This window comes from Nothobranchius furzeri, chromosome 10 (genome assembly GCF_043380555.1).
Source record: "Nothobranchius furzeri strain GRZ-AD chromosome 10, NfurGRZ-RIMD1, whole genome shotgun sequence".
Taxonomy (NCBI): domain Eukaryota; kingdom Metazoa; phylum Chordata; class Actinopteri; order Cyprinodontiformes; family Nothobranchiidae; genus Nothobranchius; species Nothobranchius furzeri.
This window is the reverse complement of record NC_091750.1, coordinates 62,764,817-62,777,544: the sequence shown is the minus strand read 5'-3', so window position 1 is coordinate 62,777,544 and position 12,728 is coordinate 62,764,817. Positions and strand designations below refer to the sequence as shown.

The 12,728-nt window shown below is 47.0% G+C and overlaps 1 protein-coding gene across 1 annotated transcript in view; it reads left to right on the top strand.

Annotated features, from left to right (window-relative positions):
• trpc4a (transient receptor potential cation channel, subfamily C, member 4a) overlaps positions 1-12,728 on the top strand; it is a 75,044-nt gene that overhangs the window by 54,370 nt on the left and 7,946 nt on the right. The window lies entirely within an intron of this gene.

The following is a 12,728-nucleotide window of genomic DNA, read 5'->3' as shown; positions in this document are numbered from 1 at the left end:
CTGCATCGTGACTAGGTCCGCGTCATGTGGCTGTCTGCCTAGAAACACGGGTACCTCAACTGTCCGAGGTTCGTCTGCCTGTTTAGCATGGCGACGAGTAATCGCACAGACCTCGTGAACGGCCTTGGGTGGAAGCCACTCGTCTTTGAATTCCCAGCAGGTTCCCTGGTCAGCACCGAGCTTAGCAAGGCGGTCTGCTTCGTCATTACCATCTTTCTCCGGACCTAGGGTCCTGGAGTGACCTTTGACCTTTTTCCAGTAGACCATTATGCCTTTCTCAGTGGTGAGCAGATCACACGCTAGGAATAACTCCAAGTGTTTCACGTCTCTGTTCCTGGCGTTTTTCATGTGGTTCTCCTTCCACATGGGGAAGTGAGAAATGAAGCTGTGTCTAGCGTAGTTTGAATCAGAGCAAAGGACGATTTGAGTGATGTCCAAGGCTGCCGCCTGCTGGAGGGTTATCAACACTGCAGCAATTTCGGCATACTGACTAGACTTTTGGCCCAACCGGTAGTGATTTGGTTGCTTGGTGTCACAGTCCACCCAAACGACTCCAACCCCAGCACGGAGCTGGCCTTCGTGAAGGTAGGCACATCCGTCAGTGTAAACTTTCGAAAGCCCTTGGCAAACATTCTCATCAAAGTAGTGATGATTGGATGCGGTTGGGTAGACTGCGGCAGGTGTGTCCAGGGGCCCCTGACGGAGTCAGAGTCACAGTACTGGCAGCCTGCTAGCCCTTGTCCTAGTGCTAGCTTGGTGTTCTGACCATACTTGACCTCAATTTTGTATCCTTGGAGCACCATCATCCACGTCGCAATGCGGCTGTTTGACACTCTTCCTTCGCGCAGACGCTGGCTGTTTAGGAAGGTGACAGGCTGATGACACATTTCAATGATCACTTTCTGTCCACCGATGTAACTACGAAAGTCTTCGACGGCCCAGACTGTAGAGTGGAGAGCTCTCTCGCAGTCTGAGAACTGGAGTTCCACCTTGCTCAGAGGCTTGCTGGCGTATGCCACAACTCTCATGTCCTGATCGTGTTTCTGCTTCAAAGCAGCACTCAGGCAGTGAGAGGAGAAAGTAGCCTCTATGTAGAACTCTTTATCCTTGTCTGGGTAAGCCAGACAGGGTGCGGACGCCAACTTCTGTTTTAGGAACTGGAAGGAGAGTACTTGGGGTCTGTCCCACACGAAAGGTGTGTCGTTCCGAAGCAGCTCAGTAAGGGGCCTCGCTATTTCAGCATACTCCTCAATGAACTGCCTGGAGTAGTTGCAGACTCCGAGGAAGCTCCTGAGTTCAGTCAGATTAGCTGGGGCTTTGATGTCCTGAATGGCCCTAAGGCGTCCCGCTTGGGGCTCGACTCCATTAGGGCCCACCAGCAGTCCAACATACTCCACTTTGGTTCGACACCACTGTCCCTTGAGAATCGCCAATTTAGCTCCGGCGTCAGCGAGCTGTTGCAGCACGTGACGGAGTTCGGCCAGGTGCTCCTCGAAGGTTCGACTCCTCATCAAGATGTCATCGACATATATGAGGTTCCCTCTGGAAGCAGCATCTGACATGGCTTTGTGGAGGAAGATGTTGAACTCGGCAGGTGAGTTAGAGTAGCCAAAGGGGCAGCGGTTCCAAGTATATTGGCGATTTCCAAAGGAGAATGCCAGTTTATACTGGTCTGCCGGCTCAACCTTCATGGTCCAGAAGCCGTTGGCTACGTCAACCGTAGAGAAGAAACGAGCATCTCTGACTCTGGCTAGCTCTTGATCTAAATGGATCATAGGCCACCTGGAGAGAGGCACTTGTTTGTTCAATGCACGATAGTCTATGGTGAGACGCCATTTCCCAGTCGGTTTCAGAACCGGCCAGATGGGAGAGTTGTAAGTGGAGTTACACTCTCTGATGATGTTTTTCTCCTTCAGCTGATCAAGGATCTCCTGGATCGACTCATAAGCAGCGAGGGGAATCTTGTACTGACGTACAAAAGTAGGAGGGGCATTCGGGTTCGTTGGAATGCGAACCATATGCAGGTTTGTGAGTCCACAGTCCAGGGAGTCCCTGGATAAGACGGACTGAAACTCATAGAACAGGCTTCTAAGCTCTGCTCTCTGCTCCTCTGACTCCAGCGCATCCGCTTTGTCAAGCTGCTGGCTGACTTCGGCTTCGAAGCCGTCATAAGGTTCAAAGGAGGAGGATCTCTGGTGTTCTGGGCTTTCAACCGGTGACTCAGAGGGTTGAGTATTTATTGCAAAAACCGTTAGACACTGACCGCCGTCAGTATCTAAGGTTGCACTGCAAATGGGTTCCTCAGGAAGGGCTTCATGCCGCTTGATGGTAATCATTTGTGAGGGGAAAGTACTGAATGTGTCTGCACCAACCTATCTGTCGTTCAAGAACAACGGAAGTTGTCCGATCACGGGGACTGAAAGTTCGAAGTCATGGAATGAGCTATCTATCAGCATGCCCAAGGGCTTTCCTGCCGGCATGTGGATAGGACTCCGGGTCGGATTTTCGACCAACAAGTAGGCAGAACGATTGTTCAGCTCCAAGAGTGGCGTGCCACAGACGGCTAAGTTGAGCTCCAAGAAGTGTGGTGATGGCTGGAAGAAGGCCTGTGTGCCTGGCAGCTTCTGATGCTTCATCAGAGTCAGACGAACAGGCACTCCTTTGACCTGTGGGGGCAGAACCGTGCTGGCCTCAACCACTGCACGGCAGGCCTGTGGAATGGTCTGACCGGACAGCAAGTGTTCATGGCCTTCTGAGCAAGGCTCAGAGGAAGGTGTGGCCCGGGCCCAAAGGACTTGATTGCAAGTGTCCAGCTGGGCACCGAGTCGAACCAGCAGATCTGCTCCAATGAGTGCAGGTGGATCAAGCTGTGGTATGATGCTGAATGTATGTGTGAGCTGTCTTGCTCCAAGCTGGATAGTCAGAGAGCAGACCTCTGGCGCTTTCAGGAGCCTCTGCGGCCAAGTAGGTGACAAGAGCCGATGGCTACGTGTCACACTGACCAAAAGGGGGTCCTTCTGACGCAGGTGTTCAAACGTCTGCTGGCTGATGGCTGACTTTTCTGACCAAAGAGCAAGGCGAGCATCTGAGATGTGGGTGCAGTTGATGGTAAGACCACCAACTATGTGTGGTGCATATGGCTGCAGGCTGACGTTCTTCAGCGAGCAGAGAAAAGATGAATGTGTGCGGAGAGGAGTTCCAGGAGCGGTTTCGTGCCTTTGCAGGCGGACATCGTTTGTGGGAGCCGTAGGGAGGGGCATGACCTTGGAACAAGGGTTTTGCTGCTCACTTATGCTGACTTCAAGAATGGAGGATGGTCGGCTGCTATCCGGGTTCCAGGGCTTAGGTGTGTCCACCTGGGCCCAAAGTTGACCCTTCTGACAGTCGATGAGGGGAGCTAGACGTTCAAGCAGGTCCTGACCAACGAGAAGTGGTTCAGTGTCTAGCTGGCAGACATAAAACGGGTGAACCAGAGTCATGTCTTGGAAGGTGATGTCCAGCCACGCCCGGTGAGTGATACACTCCCGGGTCTGGGTGTAGCTGGTGATTTTCAGGTCACAAGGTTCAACCTGGACTGGTTTCCTGAGCGACCGCATGGTGTCAGACACGCGATGGAACAGTGTGGAGCACATCAGGGTGATTTCTGAGCCGGTATCCAGCAGAGCATCAACCTGTATGCATCCACCTACGTTGGTGCTACAGTACAAACGGCGAGCATGATCAAGGTTTGTTAAGTCACCAAGGAACTTCAGAAACTTAGTATCAGGTTTCTCTGGGGGGTAGATTTCAGGAGACTCCTGTGATCTACCAGTAGTGTTTCCCCAGATGATCAGGTAGGTCCTGGCCACGCTGGGGGGTTGAGCCACGCCTAGTCATGCGGACGTTGGCTCTGGGTCTGGCTTCTTAGAAGAAGACTTTGGTGCAGGGGTCTCATCTGCAGATCTCAGCTGTTCCTTCTGTTTATCTAGGAACTGCTGAAACATTTCCTGGAGGTCGGCTTTGGTCAGGAACTCATTCATGGACCCGCGTTCGGGACTTACCTGTTGGCGGCGCTCCTTAAACCTTCCATTGTTCCGACCTGCATGCCGTTGGTTTTGGTTGGGCCACTTCCTGTCTGATTGTCCAGACCTAGGCAGCCAATCAGCACCCCCCTTCCCCTGTTGAGGAGATTGGGACTGCTCTCGCGGTTTAGCAGGTCTAGGTTTAGCAGATTTTGGCTTAGTGGGTGGAGCTTCTGTGCCTTCGAGCTCCAAACGCGGCTCGGCGTCAGGAGCTAGGTGCATGACGCGGTGATGTGCGTCAGGCTTTTGGGGCTTTCCGCCGGCTTCCCAAGCCTGTTGAGTGTATCTCCTAATCTACTGAGTTGTCAGTTTTTTCATCCGACAATACATTGAGACTTCGGAGCGAACACACTCGTGCAGGTTGTGAATGAACAGGGATCTGAAGGCAGGGTCTTCCTCGAGCCCAGGGCCGTTTCGACCTTGGAAATAAGCACGTTTGAGTCGGCGATAATACTCTCTGGGGGGTTCGTTCCTCCCGTGTTTGATGGAGAAGGCCCCCATTGTAGCTGACGCAGAGTCTGCATACGTGGCTTATTCATCTCTCAACGCTCGGCAGAGCGAGGAGTACCGATCTCGAATGTCAGATGGTAGAGTTTCCATGAAACCGTGCACCGTTCTAGATGTGGTTTTCCAAATTAGCTTGAGCTTTTCCCTTGAAGAGGGTGCTGGAAGATCAAGCAGACAACGTTCTATCTCCCTGAGATAATCGTTGACATTGGATTCATTGGTGTTAGGATCAAAGCGTTCTATGTCTTTAGCTAGCGATTCAATTTGACGTACACGGAGCCCTGACTCACGGTACGGCGCGTCATCCTCTGACTCTGACCCACGGTCTGTCTCAGAGTGCACTGGATATCGCTGGTGTGCTCTGGGCTCCCAATGTTGACTCCTGGGGCCCAAATCGGGGTTCGGCATGCTGTGGCGGGCTGCTGGCACGTCACATGGGTGTCCTGGGAGGTCCTCCTCCCGGGGCACGTCTGCGTAGTATGCTCTGTCATGCAGCTGGTTGCTGGCATGCCGAATACCGGAGTAGCTAGGATGGGTGGATGGTGGAGGTGCAGGTTGGGGTGCATAACCCCAATCGGCACCTTGCACCCTTCGTGGACTGGGGGAGCGGTCTAAATAGAGGTGCCGCTCAGCTGGTCGACTTCTCACAGATTGAGAAGGCCGTGAAGATGAGGGTGGTGGTCCAACCTGGGGTTCGAGGGCGAACTGCCCTCGGCCCCTAGATGGTACTGAATGCCCTATAGTGTGTGTAGGGAACGGGGCCGAAGGTTGGGACAGATAAGCTTCATCTCTCCCCTGCGGCGTGCGTCCGTCCAGAGAGTCACGGTGTTTCCCCCCTTCCCACTGTCTGTTGTCATCAGCAGAAGGGGGCGGGGTCTCCTCCCCATTGTCCCCAGGATCGGTGCGGGTGTTGTCTTCCTCGATCAGCCTTCCATTTCGCTGTTTTTCAGCTAGCATACTCTGGAGGTTCATGATCTTCTGACCACGTTGAAGGTCTATCTTATAGAGGATCAGGGCTAACTTAGCTAAGTGAACCTGGATTGGTTTTGTACCATCCGGGTTTTCTATTTGATCAATTACAGCGTCAAGCTGTTCTTCAGTGAAATCCCTAGAAGGGTAGTCAGGTTCTCGAGCAACCGCGACCAGTTTGGACAATATTTGTCCAGAAAGTAGGCCAGGTTCACATTCGTGGGCCGCAGCGCCACCTGGTTGCTGGGAGTTGGTCAGTTCACTACTCTGTCCCTCCATTTTAACAACCGAACCAAAAATAGCCTAGTAGAGCTTCTGCAGATAGCTCAAAGCTGCACCTATTGGCAGCAACTGCTAGCTTTGTAGCAGAAAACACTAAATTAACCTTTGTGCGCATAGGTTTTAGCGTTTTAAGATTGCACGGAATGCCGTGACTAATGCCTAAAATACTATTCCTTTCAGTATTTTAGCAAAAGCTGGTGCGTTGCCGTAGCAACGTCTTACAACACTTGGGTGTTAAATATGCTAGTTATTCCTTCAGAATATTAGCAAACAGGGTGTTATCAGTCTTTGAGTGAAGGTTTCAGTTAGTTATAATAGCCACTGTGAGTTAAAGTCGCTAAATTAGCAGTTAATTTTAGCCTAAAAGGGTTAGTCAGAATCACTTTCATACTGCACCTTTAATGAAGAACTGAATTTTAACCTAAAAGGTTAACCAGAATTAATTACACGTTGCACCTTTAAAGAAGCACCGAGTTACTGGTGAGAGTTCGCTGCAGCTTCCTGCTCAGCGAAATCAGCACCACTCTGTTATTGGTTCAAGGCTGAACAACTAATTATTTTTAATTCAAGCTCTTTGGATTTATTTGTTTGTTTGTGCCGGATAGAAATCTCTGTGTATCCAAGCCTCACACGGGGCACCAATTAATGTTGGGGTTATTAGGAGCGAACAATTAGTAAGCTTTAACTTACTTTTGGATTCTTCAATAAATTCTGTAAATATGAGAATATTTACTGATTTATTAATTAATTAAGATATTCTTAGACATCTCCGGGGCACCACCCCGTTCTACCGGGGAAAAATTGAATCCAAAACTCTTATCAGTCTTTCTTGAAGTTCGTAGAATCCTTGGAGCAGAGACTTCTCTTCGACACAACAAAGCTACTGGAGACGAAAATCTGAATTTTATAACGTTTAATTAACAATTTGTCAAATGAATAAACAGTGGCATAAATGAATAATAACCATGTGATATAATAAAAGGATGTATATTCAAAATAATGTTCAAGGTGTTTTGTGTGTATGTATGTGTGTGTGTTTCTAAAATGGAGTCTGTATACAAGATGGCTGACCCCTTTGTCTGGCTAAAGTGTGGGTGGCAACTTGCACTTTAACTTCCAAGGCACTTAGAATCATATGTAACTTAACCTTAAATTCACTCAAAACATTTCAAAGGATCATGAAACAACACAAAAGATTAATCACGAATAATATCTTTTAGTTTAACCACGTGGCCAAGCAGAAAACATTTAAAGATACCAAACAATGATCAATAAGCAGTTTATTCTTTCAAAATGACCCGACGGACGTGTTTGGGACGAAAGAGGAAAACACGAAGCTACTTTTTAAGCAATAGCGCGGTTTTATTGCTTATTCTGGACTATAGAGGAAACGGGAGAAGAAAAGGAGAGAGAGAAATGAGTTTTCTGATCACCAGAACAGCAAGGCGTCCCCCGCTGTTTTGATTTGACGGTTGTCCGTGTTTCCACGCAGTTTCTCCGCAGTTTGGCGTCGTCCGTCGGTTTGATGCTTTCTCCGTTGTTTTGGCCCCACGAGTGTTTCTCCACGGGCTGGACAGAGACAGCAAAGTTTCTTTCTGTGCAGAGTTAGAACTTACAGCGTGCTTGATGGAGTTGTTGTTTTCCTCCGCAGTTCTGTGTCCTCAAACATCAGCTGGAGGGGAGCACAAACGAGCAGATCTGATGGGCTTGCAGTTTAGTCTTCTAGCAGTTCCGTGGCTCAACTTGGGCACTTAGAGCTTCCGCGTGCTAAAGGGAGTCGGAGCGTTCAACAAGCGTGTCCTTACCGCCAGGTATCCTGGGCAAAAGAACGAGGTTCCTTTGTCTTTCCTGATGATTTATAGTCTGAGTTCGCGGGAAAGCTCTGTGACTCCCACACATGCACAGAATGTGTTTCTGGTATTAGGCGGTGACGTCATCACAATGCTTCCGTGTGCAAAGCATCATGGGAAATGAAGTTTCTTGGCGCTGATGTGATTATTTGCTTTTCAAAGCAATTTAAGCACAGTCATTTTGGAGAAAATCACTGCATAGTAATTTCCTCATGAGGTCAGACCCTCAACATTCCCCCTTTTGGTTTCGGGGATCGCGCCCAAAGCTCGATCGTCGGAAGCACAGATGGGTTTGTCCCTCATGAACGTAGGTCGACTTGATTGTCGGAAGCACAGGTGGGTTTGTCCCTTAGGACGTTGGTCTCCTTGGACGCCTTTGTCTTTGGTCTTTGTCTTGGATCTTGGCGCCTTTGGTCTTTGATCCTGGTCAGGCACAAAGAGGATAGGAAACGGGATAGTCCCCAACGCGCATTAACGAGAAGAAGCCACTCACGCAGGTGGTACGCAATGATGATGTCGTCCATGCGAGAGGTAGTAGTGTAGAAGGAGGAAGGTCGGTGGGCGGTTAACTCCACGAGGGGACACAAAGGCATCTCACCGCCGGCCATACAGTTCAATTTATGGAGCACGCGGTGATGTACGAGGTCCATAGTTTGCCAACGCGCATTGACCTATGTGGTCCCAAGAACTGTTAATGAGTGTCTGCCCTGGGACTGAGTCAGGTGAGTCATAAAGACCTTAAAAATAGGACCCGATACCTCCCCTCTTGACACTCAGCTTTAAGGGGTTGGATTGGGCGGTTAAACTACCACTTAGTTCCCGAGCACAGCCACTGCTGCTGCTCACTACTCCACATGGGGATGGGTCAGTGACGATGACTAATGGGACTTGAAATAGATTTATTACAAATAGAATTAAATATTTTAAGTCCTTATTTCTTGTAAATTTGAATAAATAAAAGGAATTATTATTTAGAGCATACAGAATGATGTATATTAGTTGTCCTGGTCAAATTATATTACAAACATTCAGTAGATATATTTTGACTCTTTTAGTAGGAGTCTTCTAGTTTCGACCTTACAGGCCTATTAGAAACGGTTTTATATGTTCAGTAAATTTCACAATTAGCATCATATGTTTTTATTTGTTATTAACATAATTGAATAAATTTCCATAATTATCGACATTCAAATAGTATAATATTGTTTCATGTATTTATTTGTTTTGTTTATTGTTTTGTTCATTTATTTATTGGATTGTTTGTTATATTTATTTATTGGTTTGTTTGCTTGTGTATTTATTCATTCTGTGATGGATTGGCAATCTGTCCAGGGTGTAATCTGCCTGTTTGCCCGAAGACAGCTGGAGATAGGCACTAGCCCCCCCCCCACCCCCCACCCCCCACCCACACACACACACACACACACACACACAGAAGTTTAGGAAAAGGAATGGATGGATATTTATTTATTTCACAATTAAAACAAGCCAAGTAGCATTACACCGAAGTTGGAGTAACAACAAGGAGTCAGCATTCATCTATGCAAATGTGAAGCAAAGGATGCAGAAGACTATATGACCAGATAGTGAAGTTCTCCCAGGAAGCTGTTTATTCCTGGAGGTCAAACGGAGGTCTCAGGGACAAAGAGAAAAGCAACAACACAGTCTGTCTTCTATGTTGTACAAAAACCACCATAAAAAGTTTTGGGAAAAAAAATCGTACGTGTCTCGCAACAAAATTCCTCCTCATAGATTTGTAGGTGATCAAGATGCAAGCATTTCAGAAACTAGATCTGTGGAGTCATGAATTCAAATCAGAGGTTATTGCTCCACAATGAGCATAAAGAAGGAGGAAATGGTGATGATGCTGTATGGATTCTCTGAATATTTCAGAGGGATTTTCTCAGCTGCAGCTTGTGAATGTGTAACTCCCCGATGATGCAGTCTTTGGATACGAGTTGAAATGCCCTCAAAGACCAATAAAAATACACCCAGATGTTAAACTCTGCCCTTTCCTGGCTTTTGAGTCATCTATCATTCATTTAGCTGTTTTTGCAAGAACAAAAATGTCCATAAAGCAAAGTTTTGTGGGTCTAGCTCAGCTGCATGAGGCTGTGAACTAGACTGCAAAACCATGTAACATTCAAACTTCTGCAGCACCTGTCCTAAATACGAGCAGAATGACGTCTGAAAAAGGAGAAACTTTTAAGCAGACCTTTTAGGCAGGATGCTGCAGGGGGACATGTCTTTACTGAGCCAGAAATAAAAAAAAACATCCTTTGCACTCAGCAATAAGCAGTCTTCTGGCACTTATGGACAGATGTGATTTGTGGAGAGACACTTTTCCAACTGGACTTGAGTTATGTGAAACAGCTGCAGGAGGCAAATTTGGCACTTTAACAGCAGGTTCTCTAAGTGAATGTGACGGGTGAAAGGAGGGCGTCATCTCACTGATGTTGGCCTTGTTGAGACTTTCTCTCACTGAGAGGAAAAGGCTCCAGGGAAAGGTTTATGGCAGAAATGGAGGAGCAGCTGCTCTGAAAAAAGACTCAAAAATACAGTCGAAAAGGAAGGTTCTCTGTGCAGCAAAAAAAAAAGCAAGAAACATTTGTCAATATTTTCAGGCACATATTTCCCAATCATTGCAGTTTTTATGTAAATGGGTATTTATTTGACAAATGCTTTTACAGAAGTGCAGAAAACTCAGTGAAAACCAGACGCACGCAGCGAGGTATCTGCTGAGCAAACAGTCATTCGAGGCTGTTTGCTCATCGGCTTGCTCTCATGTGCGGCAGGCTTCACAGTCAATAATGATTTTGTTATTCCTGCTCAGACACACCTTATCTACACACCCTAACCCAGACACACACACTATCTACTCAGCTTCATCTGTCCTGCAGAAGCTGCTAATCATCACCACCCTCTCCTTATTCTGCTCTCCCCACCCATTCCGCCTTCCCCAGGATCCACTGATTTCCTTTTTTACTATTCACTCTCTCTCTTTCTTTGCATTTTAATCATAATTGTCTATTTAGCTTATTTTAAACGTATTTTTCATCATTTTCTAAAATCTTTTATATATTTTAAATTCATTGTTTATGTGAAGCGCCTCGTGATTTTTATCTTGAGAGGCACGCTATAGAAACGATCGTTTTCTTTCTTTCTTTTCTTTCAAATCACTCGTTTTAATCAAATCTGCAGTCTTCAAGCAGAGAAACATCTAAAACCAGCAGGAATCCAGGCACTCGCAATGCTAACACACCCCTGCTAATGCTACAACAGGCTATGCTAACATAGCTCCAACACACAAAGGATGAACTCCCTTTCGTTCCCCTCTCTCCGTAGTTAGCTTGAGTTTACAGACTGACATTAATTTAATGCAGATAGAGTTAGCATCACCTGCTCAGTGCCCTATATGAGTTTCTCCCCTGAGACTGATTGCGGGTTCAAATCCACGGCCAGGTCATACCAAAGACTTTAAAAAAGGGGAGCCAATTAGCCTAGCGAACTAGACCAAATTCTTGCTTTGCAAAGTTTGGTCTAGGAACACTCCACTGGAACCTCTGCAGCCCCTAGCAGCATTCTGGCTGGCCAATCACAGCTCTCTAGGGTTACAAACACATAAAGAGCTGTGATTGGTCCATAATGGTGGGCCAATCATAGTGCTCTATCTGCTTAGTGAACAAGTCACAGAGCTTTATCTGCTTTGTGGGCCAGTCAGGGCACAGTGACTATGTCACATTGAGTATGTCACATTCATTGTCCAGTAGCATGCGGAGATCATTTGAAAGACAACGCTAGAACCCGACCCACAACCGAGAGCCGTCAATGGAGCGTTGCCAGACAGGAGCCAATGCCTCCCCACTTCACACATAGCATTACGAGGTTCGATTGGGGGGTTGAACCATCTAATGGTTCCCAAGCATGGCCGTGTCTACAGCTCCCCACTGCCCCAGGGGATTGGTCACATGCGGAGAACAAATTTAGTCAGTGTGTGTGATGTCTAATTAGACTTTAATCTTTAACTCAAGCTAGTTTGGTTTGCTAAGCTGACTGAAGCTCATCACCCTGTATTATTAACAATAATGAATTAGATTCATAAAGCAATTTTCTAGGCACTCAAAGTGTTTTCTATTATTCATGTACTCACACCTTCACACACTGCCGGTGATAGTAAGCTACTACTCAGCCACAGCGCCCAGGGGTGGTCTGACAAAGATGAAGTTGCCATTTTGTGCCCCGCTGACCACAGACAGCATAGGCTACATAGACACATCGTGGACTGGCGCTTCCTGTTGGAGCTGCTGTAGCAGCGGGCCGCCATCTTGAATTCGCCCCAGTGCATTTATTTCTACTGAAGAAGGTGTTTACACGACAAAAATAAAAACACATTTTATTAAGCTTTTTCACATTGTCATACATATGGTATGGCATGATAATTTAAATATACAGTAGGCTGCACAAAAGACAAGCCGAGTTGCCCATTCATCGACTCGTTGAGTTTAGAGAGTGAGGAACCCACCCAATATGGCGTTGATGCTTTTACGATCCCCAGCGCCCAATTGTGCATCCACGTATTTATGTCTATGCCGCTGACCGTCGCTGGAGGATACAACAGCAGACTACTCTGATGGGAGCTGGGATCAATCCCACGATCCCCCGATCACCAACCTGCTATCCCTCCTGATCTCCTAATGCTTTTTGTCCATTTGGTTTTCCATAGTCTCAACTCAACCTTTATTAGCATACCCAAAATATGCCATCAGAGTGCTGCACAGACATGAAAATACATCAAACCAAAAATAAAAACACAAATAGCATAGTCATACACTTTCTTCTTTACATTTAACTCTTTAAAATATTATAATTGTAGATCTCCATCAGAGATGTTTCATAGCGTCTCCTTTTGTTGGTAGAACTGATCTAACCCTCACTTCCAGCCGTACATGTCAGCGTCATGTTTTGTGCCTTCAATGTATTTGAAGTGGGGGAATATGATATACTTTGTGCCTCAACCCCCAACACAGACAGGGTCTCTAGTTCCCATGGTAAAAATTCT